We start from the raw sequence: 19,207 nt of genomic DNA, 5'->3' as shown, positions 1-19,207 counted from the left end.
ACTGTTTCTCTAGTATTATCGAGGACAAATCATGGCTATGGCATCTTCGTTACAATCATTTAAGCTTCAGCACACTATCAAAAATCTATCAGGAGCATATGGTGAGAGGCATTCCATACATTAATAAACAAGATCAAATTTGTGAAGGCTGCGTATTTCCAAGTGGAATGGCTAAAAGGGCATCTCTACCTTTAGAGCTGGTGCACTCTGATCTATGTGGTCCTATGCGAGTAAATTCTTTTGGAGGTAAAAGATATTTTCTCACATTTATTGATGATTGTACTAGAAAAATATGGATATATTTTCTGAAACAAAAGTCTGAAATTTTTGGAGTCTTCAAAAATTTCAAAGCTCTTGTTGAAAAACAAAGTGGTCGAGCATTGAAGGCCTTACGTTCTGACCAAGGTGGTGAATACTTGAGTGGAGAATTTGAAGCTTTTTTGAAAGACAATGGTATTAAACATGAGCTGACAGTAAGTTTTAGCCCCCAACAAAATGGGGTGACTGAAAGAAAGAATCGAATTATTATGGAGCTAGTGCGCAACATGCTTAAGACAAAAAGTTTACCTCACTTTTTATGGGCTGAAGCTGCAGCATCAGCATGTTATGTTTTAAACCGTGCTGCTACTAAAGCAGTACAAGCAAAAACCCCAAAAGAGGCATGGAGTGGTCATAAGCCGTGTGTATCTCATTTCAAAATTTTTGGAAGCCTATGTTATTCTCATATACCGAAGGAGAAACGTGGAAAGCTCGATGATAAATCTGAAAAGTGCATTTTTGTTGGCTAAAGTGAGAATCCAAAGGCATATAGGCTATTTAATCCAGTGTCTAAAAGATTGATAATCAGCCGAGATGTAATATTTGATGAACAAGCAGCATGGGATTGGAAAAGTGGAAAAGAAAACAGCACCGTCATATATGACAACAATCTACTAGAGCCGTTAGAAGAAGAGGCAAAGCCTGTTCAAGATGAAGTTCCACAACAATCATCACCAACATCATCAAGTTCAGAGTCAGCACCTCGCAAAACCAGAAGCTTGGCTGAATTATATGGGGAGACAAGAAGAATACTTGAAGAAGAATTTTCAGACTATGCTTTATTTATGGAAAATGATCCTGTCACTTTCGAAGAGGCTGCTAAAGAAGAAAAATGGAGGGAAGCCATGAAACAAGAAATGGATGCAATTGAAAGGAATAAGACATGGGAATTGGTTGATTTACCTCCCGGAAAGAAATCAATTGGAGTCAAATGGTTGTTTAAAACTAAACGTGGTGCTGATAGAATATTAAAAAACATAAAGCTCGTTTTGTTGTGAAAGGTTACAAACAGAAGGCTGGCGTTGATTATCAAGAAGTGTTTGCTCTTGTCGCGTGCCTTGAAACTATCAGGTTAGTGCTTGCACTTGCTGCTCAAAATAATTGGATTGTTCACCAAATGGATGTTAAGTCTGCATTTTTAAATGGTGTTTTACAAGAGGAAGTGTACATATATAGATCAGCCACCAGGTTTCATCAAGAAAGGAGAAGAAAATAAAGTTTGTCGCTTAAAGAAATCTCTTTATGGTTTAAAACAAGCTTCGAGAGCTTGGTACAGCCGAATCAATGGTTATCTCTTGAAGAATGGTTTCCAGAAGTGTCCTTTTGAGCACACTCTTCACGTCAAAGAAGGAGCTAATAATAATGTTCTTATTATTAGCTTATATGTTGATGATTTGATTATTGCAGGAAGCAATGCTAAAGATATTGATAACTTTAAAGAAAACATGAAACGAGAATTTGAGATGACTGATTTGGGGTTGCTACATTTTTTTCTTGGCATGGAGATTAAACAAAGCAATGGTGGATTTTTTATCTCTCAGCAAAAGTATGCTAAAGAATTGTTGAAAAGGTTCAAAATGGAAAATGCAAATTCTGTAAGTACGCCAGTTGCAGTTGGTTTAAAATTAAGAAAGAATGATGATTCTGAGCTTATTGATCCTACATTATTTCGGAGTCTTGTGGGAAACCTAATGTATCTTACTGCTATAAGACCCGACATTGCTTATGGGGTCAGTTTAATTAGCAGGTTTATGGAATGTCCTAGGAGATCTCACTGGGAGGCTGGAAAAAGAATTTTAAAATATATTCGAGGAACACTCTCATCAGGAATTTATTATCAAAAGGTATGCAAACCTAAACTTGTTGGATTCTACGATAGTGATTGGGCAGGAGACCATGATGACAGTAAATGCACATCAGGAAATGTGTTTTTTGTTGGATTTAGTGCTATATCATGGATGTCAGAGAAACAAGTCGTTGTGGCTCTTTCAACAACGGAAGCAGAGTATATATCATTGGCTCTTGCTGGTTGTCAAGATCTTTGGATTAAATGGGTGTTACAGGAACTCAAGCAAAGTTTCAAGGATTGTCCAGAAATTTATTGTGACAACAGTTCTGCAATTGCCCTTAGTAAAGATCCTGTTTTTCATGGCAAAAGCAAACACATTCGAATTAAATATCATTTCATTCGTGATTTGATCAAGAACGGAGAACTTGAAGTTAAGTATTGCATAAGTGAAGAACAAGCATCGGATATTTTTACAAAGCCATTAAAGTTAGAAGCATTCATAGACTTGAAGACAAAACTTGGTGTTACAAGAATCTAGCTTAAGGGAGGCTGTTGGAATATAAGCTAGATCCTTCTAGAAAGCCTGTTCAACTCTATACATGAATATGGAGCAACTGATACATGATGCATGATGAATCTGATACATGAATCTAAGTTTACATATTCCAAGATAATTAATTTTTCAATATACTAGTCCAATGAATCTGTTATATTGTAATCCTATATATTGTATTAACCAATTACTCAATGGATCATCAGAAATTTCAGAGAACAAGTTTATTCTCTTTGCTTTTTATTATTTCCAACAGAGATAGCCTACCAAACTATTTTTTTAGTTCGGATTCCCAAGCATGCCTTCCCTTCAGGCCATATGGTATGTTAGTTTCAGTACATAACTTTTCTTTTGAATCCCTTATAGAGATTTCATCAAGATGTTCCCATGGCTCTAAACTAGACATTTCATTCAGATTTTTCTACACTTAGGGGCATTTTTTGAATTACTTCCTATATTTTTGCAAATTATTTGATAATCTTTTGAGATATTCGTGTGGTTATCTTGGTAAGGCTCGAGGGACAAATCACTTAATCATTCCATTGAATGGGCAGGACTTGTCCTCTCATAGCATTGTTGCCTCATGCAGAAATATAACAACTCCTTGCCATCAGAATCACATTATAGGAGGAACTAACTTAATCACTAGGAATTTAACATATGGGTCGTTATACGGGGTTCGGTTCCCTTAGTCATGGGGAGTAGTATATTCCTTCAACTTTAGATTTCACTCCATTAAATCCATATATTGGTAGAGTTGAAGGAGTCAATTGTGAATCATTATATTCCATCTTCAGTAAGCATCATGGAAAAAAATGTCGACGGAAGCTTCATTATCTACCAAAACTCTGTTAATCGATGAGTTTCAAATCATGAGGATGATAACTAGAGGATCGTCATGAGGGAACTTGATCATCCTATTCAAGTTGGAATCACCAAAGGTCTTAGTAACGTCAGTTTTAGCGTGCGTTGGGGCTTCTTTTTCTACCTGCATAACCTTCTGAGGATATGCCTTTCTAGATTTTTGTGAGGATCCTGTTCCGGTAGGACCTCCATAGATCATGTTAACAATTAGTCCTCGAGGTTGGGGGTGTTTATACATGTCTTCTCGATCCTGATAACTCTGATTTTTGAAGCTATAACCTTCTTCATTCATATTTTATTCATTTTCATCTTCTAATATGAGATTCAATCTCATCTTTAAGCTACCTACAATCATTAGTGTTGTGCCCTTTATCTTTATGACAGTCACAATATAAATGTTGGTTCCTACTGTTTGTGTTTGCATGGAGTGGCTTTGACCACTTCTAATCTCTGTCCTTCTCAATGTTAAGCAATATCTGACGGCGTGGAACATTTAATCGAGAGTATTCAGCATATTAAGGGACAAATTTTTTTCTTAATTTCGTCACTATTTCTATATTTTAGGATGTTTCAATTTATCATCATGATCATAATATCCCTTTCCTTTCTTTAAGTCTTTAAAATCCTTTCAGAGGCGCCCGCAACTGTTGGTTCAACGGGTTAAAGAGGGGACTTGTATCCTCTTGGTCACAGGTTCGACTCCCGAAGGGAGCGATATTTGTGATTATGCCTCCTGGGCCAGAGCCTGTCGCTTAAGCGGTTTACCTTGGTTCACGTGGTTTGCAGGCTATCACGTGAGCTCGTGGGTTTACCCAGTGCGCATCCAAAGGGTAGCGGCTGCGGGTTCCTACGTTAAAAAAAAAAATCCTTTCAGAGGCTTTCATCGGCTTTAATATATTTTCCAACCCTTTCTTGCAACTCCATCATGCTTTCGGGTGCTTTCTTGGCTAGATATCTTCCAAAATTGTCATTTGTAGTTCCTTGACTCAATCCAATTATGACAACGATATGTGAAGGTCCAACATCTTGATAGCTTGTTTAGTAATGCAATTCATGTAGTCTCACAAAATTTCACTTTCCCCTTGACGAATACCCCTTAGTGAAGCAAAGCTCTTCTTGAGAACCTTTTCGCTAACAAACGGAGATATGAAAGTTGCTTTACTCCTTAAAAGTGTCAATAGAGTTTGTTGAGAGGCGGCTATACCAGCATTGCACCATCCCCCTAGAGTTTGAGGAAAGGCCCTGAACTTGATGGGGTTGTTTACAAGTTGTAATAGCAAAGCGTTAGAGAAGGTCCTCACGTGATTAGAAGGATCCTATGTTCCATCATACGTTAAGGTTCAGCGATCTGATCACAAGAAAACAAATTATTTAGTTTAAACTTTAAATTGTTAGCGTTTTCACCATTGTAATTGAATACTATATTCTATAATTTATGCTTTTAGCCTTTAAGCAAGTTCCGAAGGAATAGGTAGAAGACGATTGCGATCCTAGTCTCCATAATGAGCGCTATGATGAGGAAGTCAGAAGCAGTTCTGATAAGTTAGCTAATGCCTTAATCGATAGAATATCTAAATTTGGTATGGTATATATTTGGCTGAATTTTAGTTGTGTTACTTTGGTGTGACGTATGGTTATTTAACTTGATATACTATACAACTTTTGATATATTCATATCATTTAACAGCATGTTGCAAAATGGTGGTAGGTGTTTCTGTATGTGTCCGAGAGTGATGGATGAGTATTCATGAAATGATGTTATAAGGTGATGTGTTGGATTAATTTTAATGCAATGGTTATTTTTGACCGTGAATAGAATGGTTTGATTATATTCTTATATTATACGACGTGAATGAATGCATATTTTAGAGTTTGTAATATTTGAAATGGTATTCTATTTTTTATGAACCGGTGAAAATTAAAACTTAAAATTTTATTATAACTCCCACCCACTTGGACATTTCCCACCATATTCGAACAATTATAAAATCATCATTTTCCACTAATAACTTGATAGTGAATGAAATTAGGAAGAAATTTAGATAATGAAATTAGGAAGAAATTTAGATCAAAAATGACATCAAGACATAAAATTTAACAAATGACATGACAACTCATATGTATGGGGCCTTGACACATAGGCGGCTATTTGTGGGTCTTGGACACCTAGCGGTCCACCTCAATAGATGGGTCCTAGATTGATCATAGGTGTTTCATTTTTCACCAACAATATTTTCTACTCAAGAAATTACCATCAATACCATCGGTAGTAAATGTAACATTAATATTTCCTACCAATTTGATGGTGGGAAATACTCATTTTTCTTATAGTATAATTTAGAATTTTTTATATTGGCGTTGAATTATTTTTTTAACCCATTTTGAGGGCTGCACTCCCTTATAAGAGTTTGGGTTTGTTCAAATGTCCGGTGGTTGTAAGAGTTTGAACCTGAGTTTGGGTTTGTTTTCATGTTCCTCAGAATTTTTCTGAAAATAATCCACTAAGTATTTGTCTTTGATCACAGTTATGGTCAAAATTTTAAATTATGTGCAAATAAAATTTTTCAAAATTATGGAATGTTGGATGTTTATCTAGATAAAGGCTATCCCAAGTATGCTTTTGAGTGCAAGATTAACTCCAAAATGGTAGTTTTGATTATGTGATTCGACCTATTTTATTATGCATTTGTTAAATTTTAAATATTTTCTTAGATGTCGTGTCTTCCATGCATTCTTATGAGTAATTTCTTGCAAATACTTTCAAATCTCATGAACTTTACCGAGGCTTTAACACTTTTAAGAAATGAATACCAATTTATTAAGTCCAACACGATTCAGAGACACTTTATTATTTTTCTATTTTAAAGGATTTCATAAATATTATAAATTTTTAAAAATTTTGTGAAAACCTCATTGAAAATTACCAATTTTGTATGAACAAATTTAAATTTTGATTAAATATGCACAGATTATAACTCACTTTAATATAAATAATTGAATATTTTGATATTTTTTCATGAATTATTAAAATAAAAACAGAAATACCTAAATTTTAATAATCTAATAAAACTATTCAAAACTCAAATTAAATATACATTAATCCACTAAATACTTGTAAACTATTTAAAAGGAATTTAACTACGTGATAATTGACAAATATATGGTAAAGATCATCAAACTTGAATATGTATGTAGGTTAAGATTTTTCCCTCGATTATTTTATATAAAAGGATTTTCTCATAGTAGCCTATCCTCGTCGTGAAAGTAGTGATTTCCAAATCCCGAAAATTTGTAAAAAATAAAACCATCTTCCTATAATCATTAATTTTTTGGTAAAATCATACAGATTGATTATATTAAATTTTTTTTTCTAATCAATCTAATTAAAATCTCTTGATAAACGTATATAAGATATTACTTATATTTTATCAAAAATATGGAGCATATATATAAAAATGTGGGAAGAGTGACAATGGATTGACCTTTATATGATATCATCAAAATAAGGAAAATAGATATCTAGTTACTCCTTAAGCCGTACTAAATTTAAAATTTGGATATTTTAAATTTCTTATCATTATGAAATTGTGGCCAGATTGTAATCATATATCTATATCTTCAATTCTTATAATTGGGTTTGTCCGCACTAAATTATAAATTATATGCATTTGCAGTTTTGTATATAAAAGGCCCCACAATATTAGAAATTAGCTGTCAATCAAAATAAGTAATACATATAAAATGACATGTGCCGGTAGACACATGCTAGAAAAACAGCTATTAATTTTTTAAAGTGCAAAAAAGATATCCACTATATAGAAAATATAATGATACTGATTTTCGAATATAACGATACAACTAAAATAGAAATAGAATATCTAATACAGATATATTCTTTAGAGATTTTTTAAACGGCCTCATTTTCAAACAAATCTTTGGATTCTAGATATTATAATCATTTATTGTCTAAATATGCATTTGCAGTTTTGTATATAAAGGGGCCCACCAATATTAGAAATTAGCTGTCAATCAAAATAAGTAAAACTTATAAATGGCATGTACTGGTAGACACATACTAGAAAAACAACTATTAATTTTATAAAGTGCAAAAAAGATATCATTATATAGAAAATTTAATGATATGATTTTCGAATATAACGATACAACTAAAATAGAATATCTAATACAGATATATTCTTTAGAGATTTTTTAAACGGCCTCATTTACAAATAAATCTTTGGATTCTAGATATTGTAACCATTTATTGTCTAAATACAATTTATCACTAAAAATCTAATAATATCTTTAGAGATGAACTGGCATGGATACGATATACCCAAGTAAAAAGGCTAGATAGCACTATAAATTCTGAGATTTCTCATATTTCATATCTCACTTCTTCAAGCATTTTTATTTTACGTTCTTCTTTAACAGATAATATTTTGTTCGTGAGAGAGAATTTGTAATGGCTAACAATGGTCAAGAAGCAGGAGGGAGTGGCGGTTCTTCGTCTAGAAGGGGGAGGAGAAGTGGGAAAAAAGAGGAGCCTAAAGTAAGGCAAAGAGGCTTGGGTATTGCCCAGTTGGAGTTTCTGAGACGCCAGGCTCAAATGGCCCCCGCTGCAGGCTGGGGTGTGAGTCCTAACCAGCTGCATGTATGAACGTTTCTTTTCTTTATTGTTAAATAACTATATGGTTCCTTCATCCAATTTTTTTCATTTTTCTTTAATTTTTTTTTATGTTGAATTTGAGTAAAAAGAGTCTCATCTATGGTTGTTAATGTAATCTATGCAGGTGCCCCCATTTCTGGCTCCTCCTGTGGCTCCTCGTGTGGCTGCACCAGCTCTGCCGGGTGGTCAAGGCCTAATGGTATCGTATCTGTTTAATAAGTATAAGTCCATGTTTCATTCCTTTTTATATGACTTGAAATATATCTATCATTTTTTGTTGGTTTTACAGGGGGGTTTAAACAACTTTCAAATCCATGGTGCTCCATCGCCGTCTGTGTGGCATACTTCTCCTCCTGCACCATCTTCAACTCATGTACCCCAAACTGTATGTAACAAGACTTGTTAAAGTATTAAATATAAACACAAGATTGAAAACAGAATTACACAAAAACAAGCTTAATAGAGAGACTATATTTTAAAAATATTCATATTTTGTGAGGTTGAAGAGCACAATCTTCTGATATCTATATTTTTTAATTTACAAAGCAGATTTTCTTTTACTGTAAGATATACCAAAACTTTTTTTAAGTATTTTCTATTATTGATATTGGCCCCTCTCTCTACAAATCATAAAAATATATTTAATATTACAAGTAATAATTATATTTATGTAGAATATATATACTTTGAATATACTTAAATTAGTGGGTCAGTGAGAAAAATTAGTATGCATTTTTACATAGTTCTTATTTATTTTATAATCCTCCAAAAAAATATTTATATCTTTAATTTAATTAACATTATTGACGGCACAAATTTTGGGTCTTGGCACCACTTGCTCACATTGTTAGATGGTGTGCAGATGTGCATGGGTAGCGAAGGTTGTGATCTTGAGCTTCGATTGAGGTGCGTTCTTCCCTTGGAAATCATAAGATGTTTTGTATTATTTTTAGAGATATATTCAGAAATTTTTATTAATGTACAGCACACCCAATGAGGACAAGGATCTGGAGCTTCGACCCCCAAACTACTTTACTAGCCTTCTTCTAGCCGAAGATTCTGAGGTTTGTGGGTCTTTTCAGTATCGACTCCATTAGTACTTACACTTAAGTGGTATACACATATTTTCGATCATTTTATTAACTTATTAATTTCATTGATTGTGCAGGAAGAAAAAGAAACGGGGCAAGCGTACAAGAGAGCTCGCACTGATGCATCTGTCTCAGGGAGTTCGGCAGCTCCAGGATCAAGTAGCAAAGAAGAACCAGATTTGGAGCTCCGTCTTTCCGTTGGAGATTCAACTATTTAAATGTCGCCACAAATAGATCTAGGTTATCTAAGATAGCTAGGTTGGTTATCTTAGTCAACAATTTGTGGCTATGCAGTTTTTGAACAAGTTTAAGGAGCTCAATCTTCATTCTTGAACCTTTTTTTATATGATTAAATCCAGGATTATCCTTTTCACATGAAAAAGCATATTAAGATCTTTAGATTTTAACTTGTGATTCTAAATTATCTTTTGTGGTATTTAACCAAGATTACAAGTTATGTTAAAAGATATTATAGTATTCGATTCGTATAAGTTAAAATTTGATGGTTTTTGAATGGGTACGAGTTTTTATGAAATCTCTAGAATGATATTCATTAGAATTTGGTAATATATTTTATAATCTTAGCAATATCTCTGATATTTAAGAGATTTTTATGAACCATGTTTAGATCTATAACTCTGTTTTACCGCGATTTTTCATAGATTTTGTATAAAAGATCGATGGTAATCTATAGAAATCTATGTAATATTATTACGTTAGATGACAGTGTTATTAGTTTCTCGTATGTGGGACTCTCTATCTTATTGGGTAGATAATCGATCGTCTTTCATTGAAAGACGATCGATTATCTACCCAATAAGATAGAGAGTCTCACATAAATGAAAGACGATCGATTATCTACCCAATAAGATAGAGAGTCCCACATACGAGAAAAGGTCAAAAATAGAGTTGAACCAAGTAACATTACAAAGGCATAATGATAGTAGGGTCGGGATATCCTCGCCCTCCGAACCAGACGTGAAGGTCTCCCCTCATCCGGCTCTCTGCAGGGGAATCTCCACTCACAACTTCCCCTAATATCCTCCCTTTACCACATCATGGCGGTTTACAGGAGATCCCAGAGGTTTGCTCGGAAAGGCTGCTATACCATACGTTTTGACTTAACTCTACTCTAGAAGTCACTAGTCTCACTATAGTAGTCCGTCCGACTGCTCTTGCTGAAATCATTACTCTTCATTATCCCGTATTTGATGGTCCTTAAATGCGTACGAGTTATTATGAAATTTCTAAACTGATATTCATTAGAATTTGGTAATATATTTTATAATCTTAGTAATATCTCTGATATGTAAGTGATTTTTATGAACCATGTTTAGATCTTATAACTCTGTTTTACCGCGATTTTTCGTAGATTTTGTATAAAAGATCGACGGTAATCTATAGAAATCTACGTAATTAATTTTATTAAGTTAGATGACAGTGTTATTAATTTCTCGTATGTCGGACTCTCTATCTTTTGGGGTAAATAATCGATCGTCTTTCATTTGGATAGACAATCGATTATCTACCCAAGAAGATACAGAGTCCCACATACGAGAAAAAGGTCATAAATAGAGTTGAACCAAGTAACATTGCAAAGGCATAATAATAGTAGGGTCGGGATATCCCCGCCCTCCGAACCGGACGTGAAGGTCTTCCCTCATCCGGCTCTCTGCCGGGGAATCTCCACTCACTGCTTCCCCTAATATCCTCCCTTTACCACATCATGAGGTTTACAGGAGATCCAAGCGGCTCGCTCGGAAAGGCTGCTATACCATACCTTTTGACTTAACTCTACTCTAGTAGTTGTTGAGTGGGTTCAACCCAAGTCCCACATCGGAAAGATAAAGGAGATTTATCTTCAATATAAGCTGCCAAAGAACTCCATTAGTATGAGGCCTTTTGGGAGGAGTCCGAAAGCAAATCCGTGCGGGCTTGGCCACGGCCCAGAGCGAACAATATCATACTAATGCGGAGTTAATGGGTGTTGCGCGGCCCAACAGTAGTCACTAGACTCACTATAGTTGTGTCCGTCCGGCTGCTTTTGCTGAAATCATTACTCTTCATTATCCTGTATTTGATGGTCTTTAAATGCGTACGAGTTTTTATGAAATTTCTAAACTGATATTCATTAGAATTTGGTAGTATATTTTATAATCTTAGAAATATCTCTGATATGTAAGAGATTTTTATGAACCATGTTTAGATCTTATAACTTTGTTTTACCGCGATTTTTCGTAGATTTTGTATAAAAGATCGACGGTAATTTATAGAAATCTATGTAATATTATTACGTTAGATGACAGTGTTATTAGTTTCTTAATTCGATTAAATTGCAAAAAATGTTGTGAATGACAACAAAATTGTCACTAGGATATCTAAAATGTCTTTGTATATAATTGACAGATATAGATACACATAAAAAAAAATTTAATACCAGAAATGATATTATAATCATATAATAAATACACAATGTAGTGTGGGGATGTGTCACCCAAGCAGTGCCCGAACCAGGATTAAAATCTTGGGGTGGCTGAAATATGTTTTTATATCCCCAAGCATTTTCACTACCGATGATCACATAAAAAAATAAAATATTGTTCCATGATGTGAATCCACGTACTGTGTATCTCCGCGTCGAGTTAAAGATATTTATTGATACTTCCCTTTTAAAGAAAATACATAACCACTTTTTAAACACATTTCTGTGTGTAAGTTCATTTGTCTTCATTAAAGCATTTCATTTATATTTTTACACGAAGTCCTGACCAAATTCACAGTACGATAAAGATGATCAAAAAAATCACTCACAGAAGAACATTTAGACATAGCAACAACTAATAACTGTGATTTCATGACTCTCGTGGTAATTTAATGTAATTCGAGAGTACCAAATTAGATTACTACATTTTAATTCACAACTAACAAAGAAGTCTAAATTATCATTCTAATTAGCAAGGACTTTCCAAGTCAATTCAAGATCAAACGACGACATATGTATAAGAGAACACCCTTAAAATTCTAATTCTTGGAGAACACTGATTAACAATTTCATTATACAAAATCACAAATGATACAAAAGAATTAAAGACTAACCATTTGTCCAAGAATCAAGAAATTCGTGAACGTACAAAATAAATAATAATAAAAGGATAATCAATCAATTTATTATATCTTGAAAATTGGAAAGCAAGTGAGAAGATAGAGTATTAAGTAAATATGGAAACATCAATTGAATCTAGACGACTTGTGAGTTAGCCTATACGGTAATGTTGTGTTTCATTTTTTTTTTCTGGTTAAATTACTTAAGTTAAAGATTATAAATTTGTTTTAATTTATAAAATCTTCACTTTTTATTTTTTTTTTGCTAAATATTATTATCTATATGTTTTAATTTTTTTTTACAAAATTAGCCCCCTCTTTATTTTCATAGGACATTTAAAGAATATATGTTAATATTTATGATTCAGCAGGGACAAAAAAAATACACTAGTTTTTCGAGGTCAAGGGTAGCTCTAGCGCAGGGCTGTAATTCGGGCCGAGCCGGCCGAGTTTCGAGCCGAGCTTGATTTGAGCCAAGTTTAATCGAGTCGAGCCGACTCGTTTAATTGATCGAGTCTAAATCTCTACCCGAACTCGACTCGTTTAATTTCACGAGTCGAGTCGAGCCGGCTTGTTTAGCAAAACGTGCCGATTTAACGAGTCGAGCGAGCCAGCTCGTATAATTTTACACTAAATCAAGCCTAAACGTCTACCCGAACTCGGCTCGTTTATTTTCACGAGTCGAGTCAAGCCGTTAAATTAAACGAGCCGAAACCTTTGCCCGAATTCGGCTCATTTAACGACCCGAGCCGATCCCAGTTAAACGAGTTCGAGCCGGGCTAATTCGACAATTCAATTGCGGAGACATTGAATTAAATAAATCAGTTATTAAAATTTAAGTTACATATACCGTTGGAAATGCTATTACATATACTGACTGGCAAAGTAGATCAAGTCTAAAATAGTAACAAAACTGATATGACACGTTTTTCTAAATTTTTCAATTTTTTTTAATTCGAATAGAATTAGCAAGTTAATTAAGTTGCAAAAGAGTTTTGTATTTTGTTTAAATCAAAAGTGTTTGTCTAAGTAGTAAATGTTGTTGAATAAGTTGTAAAATTGCTACAATCATGTCGCAACCTTGTTGGCAACTTTTGCAACCATGATTGCAACATTTGCAATTAAGGTTGCAACATGGTTCAACTATAGAAATAGTTGAATCTTATTATTAAGATGGGTGCCCCTGCGGGGCCTATTTAACATAAACTCAAATTTATCCACATTACTAGTTGAGTACTATAAATTGTTATTTCCTCATATTATGTTTCGAAATATTTTTGAAATAATGTTTATAATTCATTTTTTAGTTTTAAATTCAATCAAAGTAGTTTTTAATTAATTCCAGTTTCGAAATAAAATTTGAAAGTTATAGGCAATTGAAAGTGTTTTCCGAATCATCAAAAACCATCGAAATCCGAAATTAATTAAATTTATTACGACTTTTGACAAGATATCAAATTATTGTAGTTTATTAAACAATTACAAAAAAGATTTCAATAGTTTTGAATTTTATTGTTTTAAAAGGATCTTTTCGTTCTCTACAACTTTTGCTCTTTAAGATTATTTTAAAAAATATCGTTTAGAGAGTCAAAAAAATTAAATAAAATCTGGTTAAAATTAATTTTTTTAAATTTCCCAAACTACCCCCGAGAATTTTAACCTTAACAGTCAAAATTAACGGAAGGGGTGCAAAGTGAAGCGCCAATCGAACCAACAGGGTGCAATGTGCAATTACATAAAATATAGACCTAAAGTGATTTTTCGAAAATCCATTAAGTCGCGTTTTGCAATAAACTCTTTATTTTATTAGTTTTTTGAATAAAACCCAGATCTAATCTTTTTGGATTAGATCTTGTTGACTACCCTGTTATCAAGATTGTGTCCATTTTTTGGGAAGTTAGTTTGTGCCCATCTTATTGGGATGTCAGTGTATGATGTTTTGTTATTCTTGTGTGTCTCTGTGTGTGGTTCGGTTATCATTCTAAAAAGGTTTTATACGGTATTTTAAGAGATTTATAAGACTCGCATCGATTTTGGGACGATGGTGGATACCGCAAGAGCTCATTTTTCACAACAAAAAATTGTTCATATTTTGGGAACATTTGGAGCTTCAGTATCAGTTGATTTGATTGATGGATCTGAACATTGTGCTACAGATGATGCTTATGTGAAGGTTAATTGTGATGATACTAGTTTCATAACTAATATACATTTGATTGCTTGAGATATCATTGTAAAATCTTTTTTTTTTTTGCCAGTATTGTAAAATCTTTTAAATTTAAGAATATGAATATTATAAATGTTAAGCGATCTGAAAACAAAACGACTATTTGTTTAGTTCATTAATTTCACAATAAGATTATAGACAGTTCGGGGTCAATATATGTTTTGTTAAGTATGTTGTCATAATAAAAATTATTTGTTCGTCAAAGAAAAAAAGATACACATGCATGTCGATCAATATTAACGGACAAACTTACAAATGGGTAATTAAGAAAGAAAAAAGCTTTAAATTAGCGAATTTTCGTGCCAAGCCATAGCGACATGCAAAGCTACAGCACCGATTAGCAGCACAAAACAAAACTCATTGTCATGAGCCGATATCGATGGTGACGGCCCAGTTGCCACAACCATTTTGTAGCCGTCTTCTGATGATCCAACGGTTGTTAATTTATATTTGTCTTGTGATTGTACTTCCACGTGTAGCTTTAAGCCATTCTGGCAGCTTTCAGTGTTTCCACTTGTGAAGTACCTGAATCCTTGTTTTTCAAGGGGGATTTTGTTCAAACCGTCGGTTAAAATACTGAGGGGGTTAGATAAATCGCACGATATATATTCCTCGATGCTACGCAGCTCCACCACACTCTCCTCTTCTGCTTTGTACCCGAACCCTGCTTACCAAAATATAAGTTAATCTGATTTGTCGCAATGTTGTTAATGATATTAGGGACTTGGACACATGAGGCAGGCTACGGAAATAAATGGACCTTTTGATTGTACTACAACAATCTGGATCGATCAAAAATTTATGACTGAAAAATTTTACACGCCAAATTTATGACGGAACAGATATTATATTGTAATTTAGCGTAAAATTATGACTAAAAATATATTATGTCATAATATACGTACAACCAAATATAATATACGTATGTATGACGGAATATATTTTCTTATCACAAATTTAAACAAACTTACGATGGAACACATATTCCGTCATAAGTTTTCTAACAGTAGAGTTTAGACTTGATAAAATAACCTTCGAGCATTTTGTTGATTTTCAAAAATGTGACTCGAAGATTTCGAGCCGGACTTGAACATGCCTGGTTCTCGAATCTTGCTTAACATGCTGAAACTAATTACTGATGTCATCTTGTACACGTGAAAGAGGAAAACAGAAAACACATTTTAGAAAAACAAAACAAGAATTCTCTTGACTGTTCTATAAGGTTTTGTTTAATAAAGACTAAACTAAATTGGATAGGCGAAACAATTTAGATAATGACATGTGGATTAAGAAATATGCTGCAAATTTCTAAGATACTCACGTGTTCTCACATTAAAACGACTATACATGGACGGAGGAAGAGCAGGGAGCTTACATATAAGGTCTCCGACCCTGAAACTGCGCGCTGATGACCAAGAAGCAATGTCCGAGGAAACATCCCAACCCTGATCACCACCAACAACATGCTGCTGCACTGCAGCTGAACCTGTACTGGCCACTGAAATGATTAAAATCAGAGCAATTAGTAATTTTAATGCTCCAGCCATTGTCAAGTACTGGGCTAGCTTAGTATCAAAGCTTTGCGAATGAAGTAAAGCCAGGAGAGAGACAATAAAGTGCAAAGTTTGGTTCCAGAGGTGTGGTAAGATGCAAGCAAAGTGCACCTCTTTTTCTTTTTTTTTTTGATAAATAGCAAAGTGCACTTCTGGTTTCCAACTTTCTCCTTTCTTATTTGTATTTATTTATTAAATGGACATTTATTTTGACGTATGTTGATAGCATACGTTCATGGGAAAAAAATGCGTTGGACAGCTTAACTTTAAGTTTTTGATATATATATAGGGGGTCCTCAGCCAAAAATACCACATTTCTACGATTTTCACATCCAGCGTTTTTTTCCGCCGGACGTATGCTACTATCATTCGTATGTTCTCGACGAGCTGTCTATTTTGAATAGAAGATTTTGCTCATACACAGAGTAATAAGAAAGAAGATTCTATTTTATCTGTTGCACAGACTGGCATGACATTAAGAACATACTCTATGAGACCATATGGCCAATTATTTCTGTACATGCTGAATTCACTACTAGGGGTAATATTCCAAGCACCCAAGCTCTGGGACGGATGATTAAGTGTTTACTTGCTATGTGTTAGATCACGTCTTCTAACATCTGGAGCCAGCTCTGCTCGCGGAGGCTGATCACTGTGTATGCATCATGCATGAATTCAAAATTCTGCAGATGACCTAATACTTGAATAAGAAAAACTTCTTTTTAACTCTAGTATTCTTCAAACTTCTCTCTAGGTGAGTAGAATATGATGATATCAGCTTCTTCGGGCAATTTGAAGCTCACTTTCTTGTTCACCTTCCGACCTCTAGAACCCCCACAAGAACCTACATCTTCCCCTTCATCAATATTCTGTAGAAGTCCTAATTTGTTGGAGGAGAAGCTGAGACTCGGAGTAAAGAAATCCGTATTCAGATCAGGGGAAGTCATGTCAATTTTCTTGTACCTCTTCACAAATTTAAGGCGATTATCACCACCAATATTATTAGTACATGGAGATATATTCACTTCTGGCGAATCCATAAGGCATCGCTCCAATGTCCAAGCTTCAGTCGCTCCAGGTAATTTTCTCGTTGGAGGACTGCAAAGACTTTTCTGTTCTTGCCTTGAATTTATTCTTGAAGCTGTCGAAGAGGCAGGAGTGCTGCAATTCGAGTCAAAACGGATAATCCTTTTAGGCTCATTAGGTAAATCTGGCTGTTTCATGCAGCAAACATTTTGCCCCATTATAGTGTTTTTCGGATAGAATTAACCCATGAAAATATCATCTGTAAATATTTATAGAGAAAAAGTGCTTTGTATTTTTGTGTTTGTTCTTAATACAAATGGATTATGGGACGGATTGTTCGAGAGAAAATCATGGTCCTTGGCCCCATGATTAAACGGTATTGTTCAAGACAGGGATAGGCTTTCATTTTCGTTATTTATTTCCACGAAAATCTGATCAACATATCTGTTGTTCTATATGATTAGTTTAGGTACACGTATATGTTGCGTAACTACTTATTCTTGCTTAAATATGTCAATTTATACAAGAATGGTGATGAAAACAAAGTCCATTTGTACTCTTTGGAGTTCAAAGGCGGGTATTATGACTTATCTGAAAAGAAATAAAAGAGAGTTTATGCAAACAGGGCGGAGCAGAGGCAGTGCTGAGGAAAGGCGGTGGAATAACCTCCTGTTGTGTTGGCGGAGTAGCCTTTGTCCTTTGTCCCGTCAACAAATACAATTCGGTCCTTCCTTCAAAAGAAATTACTTGTGCAATTTGACTCGTTCTTAATTTTTATTGAAGACAACAAGTGATTAATTGTGTTTTTGTTATCTAAAATGGATTAAGAGGCCTTTTAGGGTCAATTGGAGTCTGATGTTGTTGATTGATTTTATATGAAATATTTATGGCAAACTTGGAAGAAACTAAGAAAAAATTACTGAACATGATCTATTGCCGTCTTAGTACATATTTATATAAGCTATAGATTAGGATTGTTAAATACTAAAGAGTAATTGCTAGATATAACAGAAGAGGACAAGCACTTTCTTGGTTTTTTTCCTTGTTTGCTTGCTTTTGTAATCGTGTGTAGAATTCACTGACAGATGTGTGTACGTGCATGCATGTAAGCTTGGTGATGACCTTCTGGACTGAGGCTATGAACCAGAATGTAAGCTAATAGTAGCATGTGGTAGGCACATATGATATTCTATCTTATCCAAGTATCGTTTGTTTCGCTACTAAAGCCTTTAAGCTTAATAAAGGATGTAAACTAGCTGCTAAAGACTCTAGACTGGTAAACTTGCCAGGAATAGTTAGCGAGTACTTGTAGTCAGTTCATTGTTTTCATTTCGTTTTTCCAGATTTGAGCTTGGCGGGGCAATTGGCTAATTCTAATATTGTGTTTCAATCGGACTGTATAAAAGCAAGTGACAGAATTAGGAACCATTCTAATTGTCGTTTCACATGTTTGTGGCTCAAGTGTGCTACTGCTTATCCTTGCCTTAGAACGTGAATAACAAGAACGGTGATTAAAACAAAGCTTGTTTGTACTGTTTGAAGTTGAATGGAGTGTATTACACTATTGCTTATCTAAAAAACTGTAAAAAAATTAAATGAATTGCCGTATAATTAGCTGATCAAACAGACCAACTGGTAAATTGCGTTTCCAATAAAAAAAATTATGTGAAGAGGAGCTATTGAGCCTATCTGAATTTAGTTTTCTTGAAGATGTATTAATATATTTTAGGACCGTCCACCAGAAATCAAAACGAAGTAGGCAACCGGAGACTACAGATTGCCAGCCTGGTATTTCTTGCCACATATTATACAGGATCTGTTGATACAAAAGGGTAATTGTTATGATTTTGCAGCAGCGGTGCATTGGTAGTAGCTTTCATCGAGTCGTTTTGTTGCCTACATAGGCAACCCCAATTTAAAATTTGATGACAAAATAAGGAGGGATGTTAATAACTTCTGGCAACCTTGTGTCCTAATGTGACCTCAATGTTTAGAGCAGATTATTAGTGTACATG

General features: G+C 34.2%; 1 non-coding gene across 1 annotated transcript; it reads right to left on the bottom strand.

Moving 5' to 3' along the window:
• Positions 1-14,792: 14,792 nt before the first annotated feature.
• LOC108199061 (uncharacterized) lies at positions 14,793-16,240 on the bottom strand. Its single transcript, XR_010286242.1, has 2 exons — positions 15,989-16,240; positions 14,793-15,277 (listed from the first exon to the last, which is right to left on the bottom strand). It is a non-coding gene; the product is annotated as an uncharacterized LOC108199061 (transcript).
• Positions 16,241-19,207: the final 2,967 nt, after the last annotated feature.

The sequence above is a fragment of the Daucus carota genome, chromosome 8 (assembly GCF_001625215.2).
Source record: "Daucus carota subsp. sativus chromosome 8, DH1 v3.0, whole genome shotgun sequence".
Lineage (NCBI taxonomy): Eukaryota > Viridiplantae > Streptophyta > Magnoliopsida > Apiales > Apiaceae > Daucus > Daucus carota.
Note: the sequence above shows the minus strand (reverse complement) of the source record. Positions and strands in the feature narration are given on the sequence as shown.